General features: G+C 40.6%; 1 protein-coding gene across 4 annotated transcripts in view; it reads right to left on the reverse strand.

The window, feature by feature from the left end:
• Positions 1-20225, reverse strand: part of TBL1X (transducin beta like 1 X-linked) — a 199551-nt gene that overhangs the window by 115723 nt on the left and 63603 nt on the right. For 2 of the 4 annotated variants that reach the window (XM_066982303.1, XM_066982308.1), the window contains exon 3: positions 14577-14699. The exons of the other annotated variants lie outside the window; for them this stretch is intronic. The gene's annotated coding sequence lies outside the window, so the exon portion shown is untranslated. The remainder of the gene's footprint in view (positions 1-14576; positions 14700-20225) is intronic. 4 annotated transcript variants of the gene reach the window in all.

Below are 20225 nucleotides of genomic sequence, written 5' to 3' on the forward strand. Positions count from 1 at the left end.
CATTACTTTCCAAAGTTGAAATTCAATTTTGCAAGAGAACATTATTTTTTCCCCAGACCTATTGGTAACTGGAACAGAAACTGTACGCTTGGTATCTATTTTACAACAGATCTCCATTTTTTTGTCTCAACAAGATTTACTTCAAGCTCTGTGAAGTGTGTTTCAGCTAGCACCTCCCTCAAAAGATCCAGAAAACATATGCCATGCAGCACACACTCTACATTCATTCTTACAAATTGCAGGAAGAACAGTAAAACAACTTCAAACACACCTGGGCTTTTCTAGTTTCTTCACTCCCTCTCAACTACAGATGGCCAGCTCCAGGCTCCTACGCAGAAGACATGGCATGGCTTCTGTCCCAACACGAGGACAGGGCACTGTCCCAGCACGGGGAACGTTGCACCTCTGGATGGGAGGGGAAGCGAGGTGGGAGAGAGTTGGCCAGAAGTGCCATGGCTTCACCCCTGTGCCCGGAGATGCAGCTATGTGCCCAGACGAGCCTCATCCTGGAGGGGTGCAAAAGGTGCACTGCTACCTCCCACTCCACTTCAACCCAGCTACACTGCGTGTGGTTACTGGATCATGGCCAAAAAGATTCCGGTGTTGTGAAGCCATTTAAAACAGTGATATTTTGATTATTTTTCTCAGAATTTTTCAGTACACACTGATTAACGTATAATGAAATACAATCTTTACACCAACTTGATACTGCGGTTTGCTTACCGTGAAGCTGTGCTACACGCATACCTAAGGAATAATGTGTGCTAAGCCTCACATTTACTATTTTTGCACGCTATTTGACTGTAAAGTAATGAATGACCCTTTCTTATATACAAGGACATTTTTTAAAACAGAAATTAAACTTCAATGCAAATAAAAAAAAAATCCATCGTTTAAACATAATAAGAAACAATTTAGAAACAATGTTTTACCAGTTAGCACAAGCTTATGTAAAACATGCATGACATTTAATGAAACAGTTGTTTCTGCGTTTTGAACCAATTCAATACACACAAGAAGAATCTATAACTAGTGAAATGAAGTGAGTATTTCTGGTCTCCATATCCTCCAAGACTGTAAAACCAATGCATCCCAGCCCCTCTTTCTTGGTTTTCTAATTAACCTACTAACTGGAAGAAAGGAGGGGCTTTCCTACCAGTAATCTGCCAGGCAGTTTCTCATCTTTAAGCTAGTCACTAAATTGATATGCAGAAATGAAGAAAAGCCCTACACCTGCTGGAAAAGCTACAGTTACCAGTTATAGGTTTACTACTTAGAAAGGTATATGATTTGAGTCTACTCACAGCTAAGTAGATGACTTTCTCTGAAACTGCAGCAGCAAGTACTGTCTGAATACAATTTTGCTTATATCAATCAAAAGAATAAATTCAGGATTTAATGATAGATCATGATTGTGCATTTCATATGTAAAGAAAATCTGTTCCATTTCTAGTAAAAAATCAAATATTTTATTTTTAATAGATTCATATTGACTTATGATTCAGCAGAATCTCATGCTTCAGCAACAGGCTGCAGTGGATGCAGTGTGTCGGGGAATACTGCTAGACTTGCAGAACGCTGATTTAAAAAGCATGTCTGAAAAAACGGAAGTGGTTAAATACAACTTTAATGCAAACATCCAGAGAAATCCAAGCAAGGGAGTAAAGACAAAGATGCATAAATAAATGCAAGCCTCAGTTCCTAAAATAGTTTACATTACCAAATGAATTTCTCCATCTGTAGGGTCACAGCCAAGCGCCAATGCCAAAAATAAATACACAAGGAAATAATATATACAGGGCACAAATATTCCACCTTCAAGCCTTAATTTCCTATGAATACTTTAGAAGCTGTCTAAATGCAAAAGAATCTTTTTTTAAAAAAATATAATGATTTTTTTTTTAAATACATTTGACAGAAATACTAATTCATGCTTAAAACTGGATCATCCCTAGATGTCTTTATTAATCCAGTCCACCCCAATTTCTAACAATGTGGTTCGGTGTGCAAAGACCTTATTGCTCCTTTCCATCAAAACGGGCTGTCACACAGACCAGCCTGTTACAGGGGCATCTTTGCTTTCCTTTGACACCTTTCTCTCTTCTGTTTTACAGTGTCTATGACCAGGATAGGAAACTGCACAAGACAACCTTCCTTTAATTAGTGTAGATTGCTGTGCCATGAATCAACAAATAAACGCCACCAGTACTACCACTACCATTTTGTCTTTGTCTCAAAGGCCTATTTGTTTGCCTCCAGTTTCCACTAGAACTCAGTTGCCTTAATCCCCATATGCCACTCACCTTCTTATTTTGCCATGTGCCAATTCTGCATGCTAAAAGGCAGTCTGTACATGTATGGATTTTTTTTTTTAATTATGTCTCCAACCTACCAGCTGTCAAACTCTACTTGACATTTATAACAGTGTCTGTATCTATTTCAGTTTTTTCTCTGTGAACTACTCTTGCTCGTACTTTATGAATACACTTTCTTTGTATACTCCTCATATAAAGCTTATCGTTTTTGGTATACACCTATATTATAGTTGAGTACGAAATTTAAAATAGAGAAACTGTATGTTCCTTATGACAAGATGAGGATGAATTGCATAACAGGTATCGAACAACTCATCTTCAGCTTGGTAGGCAGAAAGCACACTCTTCTTTCTCTGGTCAGGCATTCAACCATCCCCTTGGACTTTGGGGAAAAAACAACCAACCAAACAAACAAAAAAAACCAACCAAGCAACCAACAAGCTGAATTAAGCTTTCAATGAAGCTTTGCTATAGACTTCTGCTATAAAGTAAAAGTTACACAGGCAACCAAGAGCCTGCTTAAATTCCAAATGTTTTGCATTTAAGGTTGGATGATAACTTCGCTCTTTTCTTTTACTGCAGCTCTCAACAACAATGAGCAGTCTCAAGAGATGAAAATAGTTTCTTAGCCTGAAAATCATATGGAAAAAATCAACTGCCCTTTTAAAAAGTTATAAATGTCTGGACAAACTTTTCCCAGATTTCCCTTCTTCAGTTATTTAATGAACATATGGTTATTTATAATGTGAGCTACACTTGTAGTATTTCAAAAATTAGTTATAAACATGCCTGGAGCTACCCAGCTCCTCCCAAGACTATGCTGACCTCACTCAATGCCCTTCCAGCACCGTCTGCTGTGGGATCTCTTTGGCAGCGCACTCATGTTCTTACCTCGGTGTCTTCTCTGCCTTGAAACTTACCTCGGTTTCTTCTCTAAGCAAGTACCTTGTAACACGTTACTTTCATTTCAGAAAGGTCGTAACACGAAATATCAATTAGGATAAATAAAATCCTTGGCCAGAAGGCACAGCTGATTAAAAAAATACAGACAAAACCAACACAAGCTCAGCTCTCTAAGTAGTTAAGGAGCACGAAGGAGTCCCCCGTTCAGGTCACGGGAATGCAGCAGACGCTAGTACCTGGACTGACGTCTTTTTGAGAGGCACAGTACAGCCATCTGTGTCCGAGCGAGGCTCCTCTCCAAGTCAGGAGACGGGCACTTCTGGAGCGTGATGCGCCTGGGGGCTAGACTCTGCCCCAGAAGGAGAGAGGCTGGGTGCTGGGAGCACCCATTTTTTTCTCCTTGACGATGAAGGAAGACACCTCTGTTACTTGATGTCTCTGTTACCTGAGAAGTTAGGTGAGATGATCCCACCCAAAAGACCCTATGCTAATAAGTAACAGGGATACAGCCAAGAAGCTAGAAATACTGTCTTCTACTTTTCTTTCTCATGTATGTATGTAAATGCATGTCTGTATCTGCACTTTTTTTTTTAAACAAAAAGTCAGATAGCATCACCCTGAAAATCTAAATGAATCTGCTCTCATGTTCCTCTTACTCGCTTGGATACGACATTATACAGTTTATTTTACTCGCTGTTATTGTCTATGGGGTTTAATGGAACCTCTCATGTAAATAAACTGGTTTCCTCAATATTCCTTCCTGTTTAATGGAAATTTAATTCAATTCAGTGTATTATTTAACTCAATAAACGGTAAAACAACATTTTTTTCCTTCGCAACTAACATAAACTGCAGATGTAAAATGTGTATCAGAAGATTTTTCTTCCTCCTGGAGGTTTTCTTCCTCCAACTTCTAGCATATCCTAAAATACTCTTGCATACTCTTGATTTTTTCCTACTTTTGAAATCTGATCCTACTGCCAAAAAATAAAATGAAAATAAATACCATCAACTGAAACATGAATGCTGCATATAAACACGCTCTCAATTGAAAAAGAAACTGCTCATTTTTTAAAGTTCTTCTTAAATAAGCTATTCAGAATATGTGACGAACGCGTCTTTGTTTTAAACATTCCTTATCACTGTTAATTGTATTTTATACTTCATTTGGGGATTCCACAGAACTCTGCCCTTGACTCCCTTCTCCTCTGCTCATGAGGGAATCTCATGCAAAAGTGATTTTAATTATCACTTATTCATGGATACTCTGTGCTCCAGATTTGCCTTGTCTTCATCACAGACCAGAACCTCCAGCCTCTTCTGATGCAATCAGGACTTTTGGCTGTCAACTGCAGAACCATTCTGAACACTCTTTTTCCCCTTGCTCTGCAACCCCTCTTACTCAACTGCTACTTTTGTCAAGACTGTCAACATGACAGTCACCTGATTTGTCACGCAGACTTGTAACCCTTGATAACATTATCTTTAACCCACGTATTTTTCTAGATCTCCATCTCTGTGTCATATAAATAAATTTATTGTTGTTTTAATATATATATATAATACACGTGTGCAACTCTTATTAATTACAAGGTTTGTGCATAACATTTCTAATGAACTTAGCAATGAATCACACTCAGCTCAAATATAAGCAATTTTTATCTTTTTAAGGCCCTTCATTGTCCCTCTCCAACCTCCTTTATTTTATTTGCATCCTAGCCTGCTTACGCTTTCAAACTGTAATCTTTTATGTTTCTCTTCATGCTGCTCATTCTATTTGGAAAACGTTTCCTATAAACATCCCTCGAGCTACTCCACTAAGGCCCTTCACATTCTTTAGATCCTTAGAAAAGATGATCATTTTCCATGAAAAACATAGCTTTGGTAAGAAAACCAAAAAATACTATTCTAGTGAGGAAAAAAGTCGCTTCTTAAATTCAAGAGAATTTTAAGCCATTTTATTCCTTCAGATATATTTTCAAAAAAGAATGGGAAGAATGGCTCTCGTTAAGGGACTCCAACGACTTGTCACTAAATCTGTTCAGCTTACTGGGGTTATTCCAGATTCACATCCTACAATTTCATTCTGGACTCGAAAGTCAAACAGATTTTCTCTGTTATGGCTAACCAAAGCAATCAAGATTTTCATCGTAAAATTCTTTTGCCACCACACCTGTTGTAATTCCATTAACGTTACGGAGGCAGCCAGGATAAGGTTTGGCTCAACTCTTAGACTTTAGCTAATGATGTAGCTGATGTCTGAGCCAGAAAGGAATCTAATTTACAATTCCATAAGCATTTCACATGAATAAAAACGTAGTATGCAGGAGCTCAGCACATTCAAATACAAAGAAGGCGAGGATCTGATCCACAGAATAAAAAGAGCCGAACAAATTAATCTACACAGTTTTGAAAATAAAGTTTTAAGTGTTAAACTTTTAGTACCGTATGCTATCCTGAACACAACATGCTTCCTTGCTTTTGCGTGTTCTTATTGTGTCTGGTTTTAATGCCCGTTGTGGAAAAAAGGCAAAAACTGCAATTACCTCAGAGTGTATGGAGACGATGTTTTACGGCACAATGAAATACTCTGAAAGCCCCGTCTCTTTAACACCTCCACATACGCCTCAGATGCTGAACCCAGGTGACATAACCGCTGGTTATTTCATGTTTACCACACAAAACCACGATCACCAAGGAAGGAAATTCCAAGGTGTGCTTCAAGAAGCCTTCCAAACAAAGAACTCTTCTGACAGATGTTTTATGTTTTAACATGTTTTCCTAAGAAAAGCTACATAGTCTTGAAAGCTTTTTAACTCAAGCAGCTATGACCCCTTGGTGGAAGTTTTGCAAAACCATGCCTGGCTTTGTGAGAAAGGCTTTTGATCATAGACATCGGAAATCCCAGGGCAAAGACAATAGTCTGCTAACTTTTGCTTGTCTGCTGTTCCACAATAGCTAGGAAAATTGGAATTAGTTCACACCCCATCCTCCCCCACCCAAAAAAAGAAAAAAAAAAAAAAGTGAGAAGGATGATAAGCTGAGAGGTTCATTTAGGTAAACCTTTGCAATGATGTTATTAGCTTACAAGGAAAACATCAAAGCACACTTCTAAAAACTCTTGCCTCAATCTGAAATGTAGAGCTTGTCTAACAGAAAATGGAGAAAAGGCCCAGGAGACACATCCAACTGATAACACACAATAAACATGAAATATCTCTGGAAATCACGAGTGAAGCAAACTTTCCTAATGTGGTTTAATTTTCTCTTTCCAAGTATAGAGCTTTTTCCCCCTCTGTTTGTGAACTTCCCCAAATTCAGGCAGAACTGATTAAGCATTACAGAGGTATATCACTTCTTTTACTCTTTTCCGTCCATATACACTGATACTTTATTTGTAAGGAAAACGTATTGTTCAGCTGGCTTATTTCCTTCTAAAATACAGTGACTGAGAGGCAGAAATAAATCCTTTGAGAAGACTGACGATGAATTGAGTATTTAATAATCATCGTAGACATTATTAAATACAGGAGAGTACAATGAGATTATCATGTTCTCATGACTGTAACCTAGACACTTCACTTGCTACAGGTTATCAGATGTGCAAGAGGGCAGGAGAAGCCGGACTGGGGGGAGATTTTGTCTTACAGGGTATCAGTTATGGGAGATTACACAGGGAAGAGAAGGGTTGGGATCCAAACTTTCACTAGAATTACCCCATGCACCCCCCCTGCGTACCAGGGATGTGTTGGGATGTGTTCTGTGTTTTAAACAGATTTTAACTCAGGAGCAATAAAAGAATTTGATGTTGGAAATTCTGCTTTAATTTAACTTAGCTCTTTGTTATTTTAGAGAAGATTATTTCTAACATGTGAGTTTAAACTTTTGTTATAACCAAGCTGTTTCTTGTTTTCATTTGAAACAAATTACTTTATCCTGCAAATTTACTTGAGGCCTTTTCTTTCTCGTTCTAAAATAGCTTGTGCCATATTTTCAGTTCATTCATGGGACTTTGGTTAACCGAGCTTTTAATAAATGAAAACTGAAGATTTTTTTTGTGTGTTATAGTGTATTTCATGATATATAACATACATTGACAAAATAAAAAAATAAATTATACCCTAGATTGTCATTTCATGGTTTCTTAAGGGCGTAAGAGAAAAAAGGAAAAGAAATTTAAGATTTTAACTAATGTTAAATAAATAATGTTAAACTCCACATCAGAAACAGGGAACCACTGCCACATAGGCCATTTGGAAAACCTGGGACCCCTCAGAGCTGGTAACACTCCCTTCACCCCCTCTTCTGCCTCCAGCCCCCAGAGATCCAGAGAAGCACATCAGAATCTATTAATCTGCAGAGATGAGCAGAAACAGAATGGGATCTCCTGTGCACATGCTATGGATCATCTAAACTGGGCTGCCACATGTGGACACAATCAGGTTCTTTTTTTGGAAAACTGGGGTAAAAATGTTTTTCCAGAACCGAACCATGTTCTAGATATTCATTTTTCTAGGTTCAAATGAGGTTGGTACCTTGTCCTGCTAATTCCTCACTGGCAACTAACATTGTCTCCAGCTGAGAGATGAACACAGGCTAGGAACAAGCTTCTAAACAATGTAATGCAATCACAGTGCTAACAGATACGGCTACAAGAGCAGTGCTGGTCAACACTTCAAAGCACTTTGGGGCCACACCGTTTTGTTTATGCTGATACACCCAAGCACAGGCACACACAGCTTTCTGGAACCAGCACAACTCCAAAACAAAACAAACAACAAGAAAAAACAGAGACTACAAAAAGTCAAACGCTGTAACAAAGTACCAATCAGTCTTATCCTTTGACAAAACAAAACCTTAATCAAATAATAAATACGTAACCTAATATCTCCTTCTGCCTTAAATCCTTCCCCATTCCTTCCCGACCCCCACTTCCCTTGAAAACCAGATGGCCCAGCAATATGCCCTGAAGGTCAACAGATGCACCATGACTTTGGATAAAGAAAAGGTATATAATATCTTTAATAATATTTCCAGATGACAGAATAGGAAAACACACGGTGAAAAAAGCACTAAAACATCTACAGCAAGGAATCAAACCAAGCACTTATACTGTATTGAAACATCCGAGACACCAATGAAAATAAAAGCCAAGAAGCAAACTCATTAATGCTATGAATAATAAATAACGAGTGAAAAGAAGATTGATTAAAAAATACGATAAGAAACTACATAAAAAAAGGATACCAGATAACTCTAGTTAATTTGTCTGGACTGGTAATGGATATGGCTGCTTACTTTTCATGGCTGTCAAAAGTTATGAATTTCAAGATTTCTAAGTTTTTCTCAAATGTGTGCATGTCTTTTGGCTTTATAGGAAATTTGTGTCAGTGGGTATGTAGATGAACGAGTGCATAGGTGAATAAACAGGTGAATGATTTAGTTCGGACTGCGTTGGCCGAGTCTGAACTCAGTTACAGCAAAGCATGTCTGGAGGGAATCAAACAAATTACAGATTAAGCTACTCCAGATTTTCGCTGGTGAATCTGAGGTCCAAACCCAGGTCTGTGAATCTTAATGTGAAAGCTGATTCTAGTGACAACATTATTGAGCTCCATGCTTTTTGTGTTCTGCTACTTCCAGATCAAATTCGTCCGAGTTACAGATAAGAACAGCTTTCAAACTGCTGACGCTCTCAATTTAGGCTACAACCAAAAAGTGCGGTGGATACCTTTCCTCAGAACACCCACAATGAAATATTTTACTCTGCTCTTTGTCACAACCAGGGAATTGTGTAGCTTTTACCTTTTGTGCATGGGTACCTTTGTGATTATCGCTGACCCCATTGTGCCTCCCTAAGTTTGATCCCAGGACAGCACAGCATTTAGGGCTTAGTAACTGGTCCTGTAGACATCCTGTACCTTACTACTGGTAGGAACAGAGTGCTGTACCTGTGAAGACATTTCAGTCACACAAAAAGTAGTGCAAATTAACTTAGTGTTCTTCCCTAGACATGAAGTAACTTGTTAGCCCACAGTAACTTGCTCACCTGTTTAAAACTCTATGCTCCAGAAAAAAATACAGTTTCAGTTTTATTTCGTCATCGTTTCAGGGCTAACAGAAATAACAACAAACAAAGAAAGCCTCCCTTAAGCGTACACATTAAAAAAGTACCTGGAGTAGCAATGTTACAATGTAAGTGGCCCCTTTTCACTTAGAATAGATCTGTGCCATCTTTCAAAATCAACTTTTCTGTACATGTCACAAACAATATAATTATGCCTAATCCTCTCAAACCACAGCCATCCGAGTCAAAAAGCCTTTGCTACCTGCATTAAATAACACACTGTTTGTGTCGATATGCTCCGGGGGCCGAAAGGCATTAAGAAACAACCTTTAGCCTCAGACTGCTATCAGCAGTGCAAAGTAGCTTCCACCAAAGCAAAGGATGAAAGCCAGAAAGTACTTCGCTGGCAAAATGGACAGGCGAGGAAGAATAATCTATCCACCTTAGCTTCAGTTCTGGTGGCCAGACTTTCTAAAGCAAGACAGATCTTCAGATCTGAGGACCTGTGTCCATTAGAAGGCTGGTTCTGGCCTAGCAGAGATACCATGCTTATGTGTAGAAAGCGTATCTAATCACCGAGGGCGCCCTGTCTTCCCAAACAGCACTGGCTTCGATGACAGAAGCTCCCAGAGTCTGGTAGCTAGAGTCTCTGCTGGCATTTTTCTGGCCCAGAGGAGGCCCATTTACCCTTTTTCCTTTCCACTCCTCCTCAGCAGAGGCATCTGGAGCTGACCAAGTCAGAAAGGGCAACCCCGCTTTCAGGGGATGGCAAACAGCAACACAGGGCAGCGACACGCTGCTGGGGATGGGCTGTCGGCCTCGAAACCTAGCCTGAGAAATGCAACACTAAGTGAAGAGCAACTGGAAAGCCCATGACTGAAAGAGCGAAAACAAACAAACAAAACCACACGTGCTTTGTTATTTTGTTGTTGTTGTTTCCATCAGCTTAAAGACAGGAGAGCTCAAGCCTGAAAGCAAGCTCTGTCTCTGGGGTTCTCAGTCTAGAACCGCTATCTGAAATAGAAGAAATCCAGTTGCAGACTGTTTAGGCCTCGTATATCACCGTGAATCCACGAGCATTGCTATGGAATTTGCTTGGTAATGTTAGCAAGAAAATCTACGTGTGTGGAAAGTTCTGTTCTGTGTTGGAGCTGTCAGCATCTTTGTGACTTTCGGTCCTCTGAGGACTCTTTGGACTCTCTCACTTAAACACCCACTGCTGATCCCCAGAAGCTGTGCCAAATGCTATAGAAAGGAGAGAGGACAGAGAAATTTCCTCCCTGATGAGAGGCTGTAACACTGTGCTTACGGGCTCGCTTTTCAACAAATCCTTGTATATTGAATATACTTGTTTTGTATCTGGGTGGGCATGCAAACGGATCCTGACTGTGAAGACACAGATACATTCTTTAAGAGGGTTAAAAAGTCCCGAAGGTAAGTTTTATTTTTCTCTTGTCCCCGCTCTGTGGAAACCAGAATGTGCACAGCATCCTATCGCTTCAAAGCCCAGCTAAGACAGAAGCCAAAGGGGTGTATAACAGACAGGGAGGCTCAATACATGCTGAAGTAGTGCTGTAAATGAATATTCTATTTCAAGAAAACCTACAATAAAGAGCTGAGAAATTAAAGCTATTAATATGAATCATTTTACTCATTTACATAACCCCACTAGAATCTGTGGAGAAACTTTACCAGATTTTTTGGTGTGAATAAGGAGTAACTTCATTATGTCAACGGAGCACCATTACAATTTGGGAAAAGCCTCTTATTGATGAAATTGAAAAATAAAGCATCAAGCATTTCAGCCCTGCAAAGCAAATGGCTGGTTTCTGTGTTTCATTGTGTCAAAAAGGAGAACTTCTACAAGAACAAGAGACTATGGATGCTGCTCCATTTTTTCAACACAGAGAACACAAAATTGTAAACAATTTACAGAAGGTCAGGTTCAGGGTCTAACATCCACAGCCTAACATCTACACAGTGTAACAAAAATAACAGCAAAGATCTTTCCAAATCAGCTCCACATTATTAACCTACTGAAAAATTTATTTATTTGGCAAGACAGAACATCAATATAATTCTCTCATAAGTTTTCTATCTTTTGTTTATCTATTTGGAATTCAGTTAGATGGGCCTAATTCTCAAACCATATTTCAGCAACATTTTTTTTAAAGATAAATAAAAACTCCTAGCCTGACCTTAATTATTTATTCTTCTCTGGAGAATTATACACTGGTGAACTGTTAGTGAGAAGTACCAGTTAAAAGAAACTCAGAAACATCCAATCCAGACAGTTGTTTACATGATATAACAAAGGATAGGAAGCCTTGATGAATAATAATGTAGAGTTATTTGTATTATGCTGCTGCCTGTATCTTGCATATAAGACTGTACGATAAAAATATTAAATTATTAAAATCCAGAAAAAGAAAAAGAAAAAAAAACATTTAAAAAGAGACATGATAATCCTTGCCCCACAGATTATAATCCAAGAATAAAATCAATACAGGATGGATGTATTCTGGTAGATGGAAGGAAGAAAACAATGGGTATGTCTCCAGGCCACGCTGCAAAGGAGAAGCTCCTATTAGCTTGAGTACTGCAGGACACAACACGTCCCGCATTGTTTAATTTTTCCTGTAGTAAAGTATAGTTGGCCCAGGTAAAGCACAGCCCTGAAGAAGCTGCACTGCTTTGCTAACCATGCTAACTTGTGCTTCTGTACATCACCCCACACGGTTCAGTGCCGTTACAGCCAATGAACAAACATCGACCAGCATTTTCGATACGATAATTTGTTCTTTGTTTTGAAGCGGGTATCTCTAAGAGTTGACATCACCTGACAAGACTGTCACTCTCTGCCTGAATTCATACTGTTGCAGACCTTGCGGGACCTACCCAAAGCCAGGGTTGTAATGAAAGCAGGCAGTGGCATAGCCAGTCTAATCCACAAAGCACTGCAGTGGAGCCTTGCTCAGAGGGAAGGAGCAGCACTGCCAGCTTCCATGCTGGCACAGCAGTATGAAACAGGTATTCCTTCCAAAGGATTTTTCAGAACAAAAACTGCAGTTTTCTTTCCAGTTTCATTTTCACCTCCTCTGCTCCAGGTGTTCCTCTCCCCTTTTCTAAAGGTAGCAATTAGAAAAGAAAAAAGAAATGACAGTGATAGAAAAATATATAAAAAAACAAACCGCAGTATCTCTTCCAAATTAGTTTACCTCCTATTCCTTTGATGTACACACAAAGTGAATGTGTAGTTAGTTCCTTGATAAAGCACTTTTTTCCCACTACGAGAAAGGTTATCTACACATCTCTAGAAAATATAAAGGAAATATAGTGGGTGTTTGTTTCACGAAAACACATCTTCTGTTTGATACCAGTACAGCTGCAGTGATCTCTCTAAAGAGTTTTCCAAACTCGTCCCTGGGCTTGCGGTGACACTGAAGCAGCACAGCCAGTCTTTGGGAATCAGCTACATTTGCACTCTAGTGCCTCCAACTGATGCGCAGTGTAGCATTCACAGAATTGGAGGTGCTCTAGCAGAGATTTTGCAGTGTTGGTAGTTTGAGAAAAAGAGGGGCAAAACCTCTCTCCCTCTCTACAGCTCTCCATTACAGAATGAAGGGGATATGCTACCCTTCTGCTTTCAACTGATGAGGACTGCACAGGACGTGATTATGCTCAAAAGCAACACCGGTTCTGCAGAATAGGCTTATTGCGCTATTGTGTTAAAGAGATGACAGGAAGGAGAGGAAAAGCCTACTCAAGGGAAGAAACGAGTCTGCAGAAATCTACATACATCAGTGCCACAATATTGATATTGCTATTAGTAACCTGAAATCAACACTTTTAAAAGCGCCACTTGGAAGCTGGTAGGGAAGCCCACATTTAAAGGCTACATACCCGACTCTTTTTTTTTTTTCCCTTTTCTTTATTTTGTCTCCCTTATTACACTCTAAAGAGACGAGGACGGTCACAAACCTGGCTGTTGAAGAGTTCTGGCATTTTCAGGCCCGAGAGCCCCACCACACTGCCTTCAAGGCAGAAGGGGCTACATGAGCATGGGGCCCCAGTGCTCTCACTCCAGCCCACAGGCCAGCTCACATTTGCCAGAGCAGTCGATGAAGGATTAAGCCCTGCAGATGGGTACAGCAGATAATTGCCACATCACAAACCACCACAGCTAAATCTACCAGACTATGAGACGGTCACTTACATTAAAGGTCCAAATGTCAGATAACCTACTCACTCTTTTCAAAAGGCTTCCCATGATATTTCAAGTAAGTTATTTTCCAGCTCTCCTAGAATTTAGAAGTCCATATAAAATTTCTGCCTTTCTCAAAGGGATGCTGAGAGTATTAATTCACTAAAGCATTTTGGAATCCTTTGAAGAATGGAAGGCAACTACATACTGCTGCAAAACAGTAGCACGATTTGGTTTAAAAAAATATTATCAAACCTAAAAATGCCACAATGCACTTACTTAAACAGACAACAATTCTGTAGCAGGTTATTCAGAGAGAATTGTTTTGTGCAGATCATTTCTGCATTAATATTAAAAACTTCTTGGCCTATAGATACTGCAATGTAACGGTTATGTGCATTTCTATTTCCCGTCACATAATGTCTGCTTATAATGCTGTGTTACTCAAAAGGTGAGAAAATGAAGAAAGCCATTTTTAGGGAGAAAAGCACTGTATACTTTAGAAAACAACACTTCATTAATATAACCAGTAAAAAGTGAGTGAGTACAGAACCAACACCTTAGATGACAAATTTCAAGCCTAAAATCTCACCTTCTATATATATGCATGTATGTATGCATATCTACACACATACGCACACACGCACACAGACACATACATCAAGCAGGCTCCCAAGGAGTATTTATGACAGTTTGGAGCAGCTCCTTCGCTGCCTGTAAGCAGAGCCAGCCATCCTTCAAGCAGACCAGCTAGAATCACCATGCTGAATGGTAAATCTGAAAGGACTGAAGTCATGCAGCTACCTGGAGAGAAAAAGGATCCTTCATCGTGTATTTAGAAATGCTAAATGGCCCGGGAAACTACTTAGAGATTTCTCATGCTCAGATCCTCATTTTCTCTTGCGTGGTCATCCCTAGGACAGCTCTGGAAAACAAGGCAGCCATTTTCTCTTAAGCTGTTACTCTCGGCAAACCAGATTGAAGTGCTTGATACGCTGCTGCTCTCTTCCGTGCCTGCAGCACTCGGAGGGGAAAAACAGCCAATCACCCACAAACAGGTAGCGACCACAGCCATTTTTGCACTTGCCTGATATGAGTCACGCCGCGGCAGCAGATGGGGCCGGGGGGAGGCTGGGGAGGCCTGGATGCAGACAAATCGATATGCTGTAGCTCTCTGCCTTGCCCTCTCTGCTGGCTTCACCCTGCGGCCCTGCAAAACCGTGGAGATCCCTGGAATAATGCTGCTTCCTTATGTGCGTGCATTCCCCAAATTAACTACCATTAGGAAAAAAAAAAAAAAAAGAAATTGGCTTTTACAGAGCCGTTGGGTCTAAGGCATTGCCTCAGACTTGTTTTTAAAAACAACTCAATCTCAGTGTGAGAAGGGGAAGAAAACAATCTTAATGTGCAGTTGGCAGAAACACACACGTACGTGCACCTGTATGCACATACATACCTCATGTAATTTTTGTGACACAGCTGCAAATAACCTCTCTCCAATAATTTGCTAGGGGACCAGACTGCCAAAACTGCTGAGCACTCTTTAAGGTGTACAGCTCTGGATATTCAAAATGGCTAATCAACTGAAAATACAAAGGGCTGGCCTCACATGTAGAGCAAGAAGCCATGCCCCTACAGTCCAGTTCACTTCTGTTTTCCATTGTAATCCTCTTTCTTGTCATTCTTGGAAACCTCACTATTTTACAGCAGTGTTGTGAAATTCGGCAGCGAGAAGCCCCAGGCTCAGGGAGATGCCTTCCCTGTCCCATGCAAAATGTGTTCAGACTCAGCCACACTCAAGGCTGTTGGGGAACAAAAAAAAGATCCCACTTCGGGTTTGTCAGCAGAGGCAGCTAAAACCAAGCTGCTAAAATCCCTCTGCTTCCACTCTTGCCACCCACCAAGCCCTGGCTCGTTTCACCACGTGCCTTCAGACGGTGCCCAGCCAGCATGCAGCTCCGCTGCTCGGGCCCCAAGGCCCGAAGGCCACCCACCTGGTGGGGGACTTGCGCCCACATGGCCACCTCTGGGCCACACGATGCCCCTTGCCGCCCCGGAGGCAAAGCAGGCACAGGACGAGTGCCCAGGTCAGGGGAAGGCCCAGCTGGCGGCAGGAAGGGCAGCAGCTGCACACAGGCAACAACGACATGGATGGTTCTTGTGCGGAGTGCCTGCTCCAGCTCTTGAGCGCAAGAACCGAGTTTGGCCATGTAACCTTTACATCTGCGCTTCCGGTCACGCTTCCCAAGGCTGTTTTTAAACCAAGAGGGTATGCAACCAGTCACTCCTAATGCTGTGAACTGCAGAACTGTTCCCCAACGTTACAGCGTCACTTCGTGCCTTGCTTTACAGCGAGGCTGCTGTAAGGGATGGCACCGCACCAAAAGTGGCTTCCCAGTTTTGCAGAAGCCCAGTCAGTCAGAATAAACACAAGCAGAGCACCCATATTTCAGACATGCGATTCCATCGTCAATTACGAAAATCACTGAAACACAGCCAAGTTCAACATCATCGGCTGGTGAAGAACATTTTGGTTCCGTGGCCATTGATTTTTGCTGGACAAAGTAATAAGTCATTGTTTCTGTGCCAAGTATACATGCATCGCAGCATTTTTTAATATCTTTTATTTTGGAATGCAGGATATCATAAGTTTAAGAGAAGAAAGTCCACTCACTCCACTAAAATTCAAAGTATGTAAAACCACAGCTCTCTCAACCATGCCATCTGTGCTAGAAATACCATTTTTTTTTCTTTTTTTTTTTGCCACAGGACTATTACACTGTGTGCAGGTGGTAATATCTAAAAATATATCATGGAAGACATATGTAAAAGTAGACTACTCCTTTTTTGTTGTAAACTCTAAGTACGAATGAACCCATATTGATCTACCTTGTACCTTTTGGCACCAGAGTTTTTCTCATTAGGCCTGCAGCCCTTGTGCTGAAATACAGTTTCCAGAAAGAAAGCGTACAGTTCCTCGCACCTGTTTCATACATCACACTAGATAGAATGGCTTGATCTCTTCCAGGAAGGAGCTCAGTGGTGTAGCAAGGAGTCAGACAAGCACCATATGGGCAGAAGTGAGGGAAGACAAAAGCGAGGGTCGAACCAGTGCTCTCAGCAGCGGCAAGAGTTGCGCTGGCTCAGCTGTGTTGTCTAATCAAGTATTCTAAATCAATTAAGACTGAAGCTAATTTGTACACATGAATCTTTGTATTTCTAAATGAACCTAAATATTCCACAGGAATATTCCATACGGTTTAATTCCTGTAGTACATGGACAGAAACCGACGACTGGCCGAGCTCATTAGCCATGAAAGCATGGAGTTTTAGCACGCAAGCTTTTTTCTAGCAATATAAAACCTGAGTAGGGAATGAGTGAGTACCTTCCTATCCTATAAAACAACGCTACCTAACATTAGAGGATTTTTCAGTTAACAATAACGATGTTATTACAGTTGTTTGGAACTGTCATCAGATCTGAGCTCCAGCCTGTTAAAATATTTCAGTAATAACAGCAACAAAAAAACATTTATTGACATCAGTCATCTTCATCGTAACACAAACATTCACATGTATTTCTCACAGGTTTGCTAGGAATCCTACATTTCTTACAGGTTTTACAGAAAACGGAAAACCACTTTCTCTGACTGGACTGAATTTCCACCAATTTTTGTTTGGGCGGTGATATTCAAGCAGTGACAGCTTAGCTGCAGACACCCACCAAAGTACTTCTCCTGTCTGCCTACCTTGCCTCTCGGCACCAGCGGCTGAGCCACTCACCACTAGATTGCCCAAAACTGCAATTTATAGCACATTCTACTCAGGCTGGAATTAGCAGCAGTCTGCTTTGAAAAGGTGCACAGTAAACTAAAGCGTTTCAGCAGTGACTCAGCGTTGTGTATTAATAGCCAGCCTAGGCTTATTTAAGACTCTACCATTGCCATGTGGCTGGGATACGAGTTGGATCAGGCTGTTGATCGGACTGAAAGCTCATCTTGCAAATAAAATCATTTTTTCAGCGTTGTGCACCAGCACAATTATAGAGCCAACATCAGGAGCAGGGGGTCAAGGATAAGGGGAGGGCAGGACAGTCCATTTTGCAGCAGCCTGCATTTATGTTGGCAGAGGTCAACCACGGAAGGAGCCGGCTCCCCTTTGCCCACAGAAGGAAGCAGAGGGTGCAAGGACAGAGAGCCGGGGGCAGCAGCAGCTCACCCCTGCTGTGCCATCCCTCCTCCATGAACAGATGCTGCAGTTGTGAAGAACGAGACCCCCAGGCAAGTCTTTATACCTACCATATAAGATGAGCAGAACAGAAAACAGTGCTTAAAAGAACCACTTACACTCATCCTGCATGCGTATGAATACCTATGTGTAGAAACGAAGAGAAGAGGCTCCAGATACACAAGAGCAAAACCAAACAACAACAACAAAAGCAGTCCTATAGTATGCTTTTGGTCTAATTGGAAAGTACAAGGTGGTAAGAAATAGAAAAAGTCACCATAATCTGATTAGCTGTGTAATTACGACTAAACTGAGAGATCAATGAGAGAAACTATAAGGAGTTTTTTTCAGCGTGGTACGCTGGAGAGAAAATGAGAAATCTGGTGGAAATCTAATGGGATAAAGTAACAGATGGTAGGTAAACACCATGGGGACATGGGATATGTTTAAAGATGATACTGGCTAACAGTATGATTAAGAGGATGCGCAATATTACAATGCACTGAGTTGAACAATAATGTAAGTAATAAGGCCATGAGAATCTTAATATACCAAGTTTCACTGACATTTATAGACTAGGTTAGACTTACTTTTATAAACATCTATGGGAAAAACACTCAAGAAAAAGATCGAGTTCTAGGTAATGCAAGTAACTAGGATATTAAAAGGAATGGCTCTTGTCCTCCTCTTCACAAACATTGCAAAAAACGGTCCACAAATATGACACAGGATATTACACAAAAGACGAGCAATTGAGTTAATTATCAAAGATATAAAGATAAATAATGAACTCAATGTACAGGGGAAAAAAAACACACCTTGAGCTATGTTTCTGGAAACAACTTAGCAGAACAAGCTTGCTTAGCAGAACAAGCAAGTGGAACAGTGCAAACCACCGTCACGTGGGTTACCCAAAGCCTACCTGACAGGACATCTTTCTACTCGTCCTGTAAGGACTCCAGGCAAAACAATAGTGCAATCCCCAACCATTTCTTCAACCATAAATACGTTAGTAACTTCCAGCACAATCTTCCACATAACCCGCTTCTCTTCCAGCTGGTACACAGGCAGGAGTACAGCTTACGATCTATAAGCTGAACACACAAGCAGGTCAACTCAAGGTGGCCTCACGCGCTCAGGCAACGCTTTCAATTTTCTCTTGGGTATACTGTCAAAGTTTGCTATACCAGTCTCATGAAACTGTGGTGGTCCTGTGCCTTCCAAATATTTGCCAACAATTAAATAATACCTATAAACGATACAGTCCAGCTGTAGAACTGCTTATGTCTCAGTAAAATAAATAACTGTATATATAAACTCCAAATATATACAGATGGATACATACATACATACAATACAGACAGAGAGTGTTAAATGGAGTAGATATAAACAAATGATATAAAAAGATATAAACCAATGCTGCATTATTATAAGCCAGTTATTTATGTAGATTTATTTTAAAATATGTCTGATTGCATTCATAGCACTGATGAAGAGAACTGTAACGCACTAAACGTTATTAAACACTTAAACTAAAATTCCCCCTTGATCATCCCTCACAACCACTCCGATTCTGTTTTACCACCCAGAAAAAGAATAACCACACGACCTGAAGGTCAGAAAATTCTTACTCTGGTATGAGAACCAACTAAATAATTTCCAAAAGCAGGGGCCTCTCCCAGGCACAATCCTGCTTTCAGTCCTCCCATCTCAAATTGGCACTAATTTAAATTAGAGACTGGTAGCTTTAGCACTTCAGCTGATATCAATTACCATTATATCACGTAAAGCACTCCCTGAAGTAATCAGGAACCAAGCTGCTTATGGAAATAGTACAAAAACCACATCAGGAATGAAATAGAAGCCAGTACACAGCAGAGATATAACCAGACCCTCTGCAAGAAAAAAAAAAAAAAAGAAAAAAGAAAAAAAAAAGATTTAAATGGGCAGCTATGGGCAGCTGTGTTCTGCATCAGCAGAATTACAGCCATTTCTGTGAATGGCTTTAAGGTGCATAGAGAGGTCACTGTCTTCTCCAGATTGGATTACCGCGAAGCCAATGGATACCAACTATAGCAAGGAAGCAACTGGGTGCTGGACTGCCTTAAAACAGCTGAGGAGAAACAGAATAAGCCAAAATGATGCTGGCTGTGATGCAGCTTCTGAGAGGGCACAGTCCCCTACTTCACTCACAGCTGGCTCACGAAAACTTCTCAGTGTTCTTAAGATCATTAAAGCCCAGTAAACCAACCCCTCAAACACAGGTTATTTTTTTTTATCCTAGTGCAGGCAAACGGTGAGAGGCAAAGGGCTTGGGCCCGCTTAAGGGAGATGTAAGAACCAAGAACATGCACTCAGGAAGCTTAAATTGTACCAGCAATCTTGCTTTGTTGACAAAGCCTTGTGTCTCTTCTCGGTACCCCACCTAAATAGCTTTTGCTCAGGTACAAAATATTTTAAGGATGCTTAAACTAGTTTCCATAACTCATCATTAAGAGCAAGCTTACTC

This window comes from Anser cygnoides, chromosome 1 (genome assembly GCF_040182565.1).
Source record: "Anser cygnoides isolate HZ-2024a breed goose chromosome 1, Taihu_goose_T2T_genome, whole genome shotgun sequence".
Taxonomy (NCBI): Eukaryota; Metazoa; Chordata; class Aves; order Anseriformes; family Anatidae; genus Anser; species Anser cygnoides.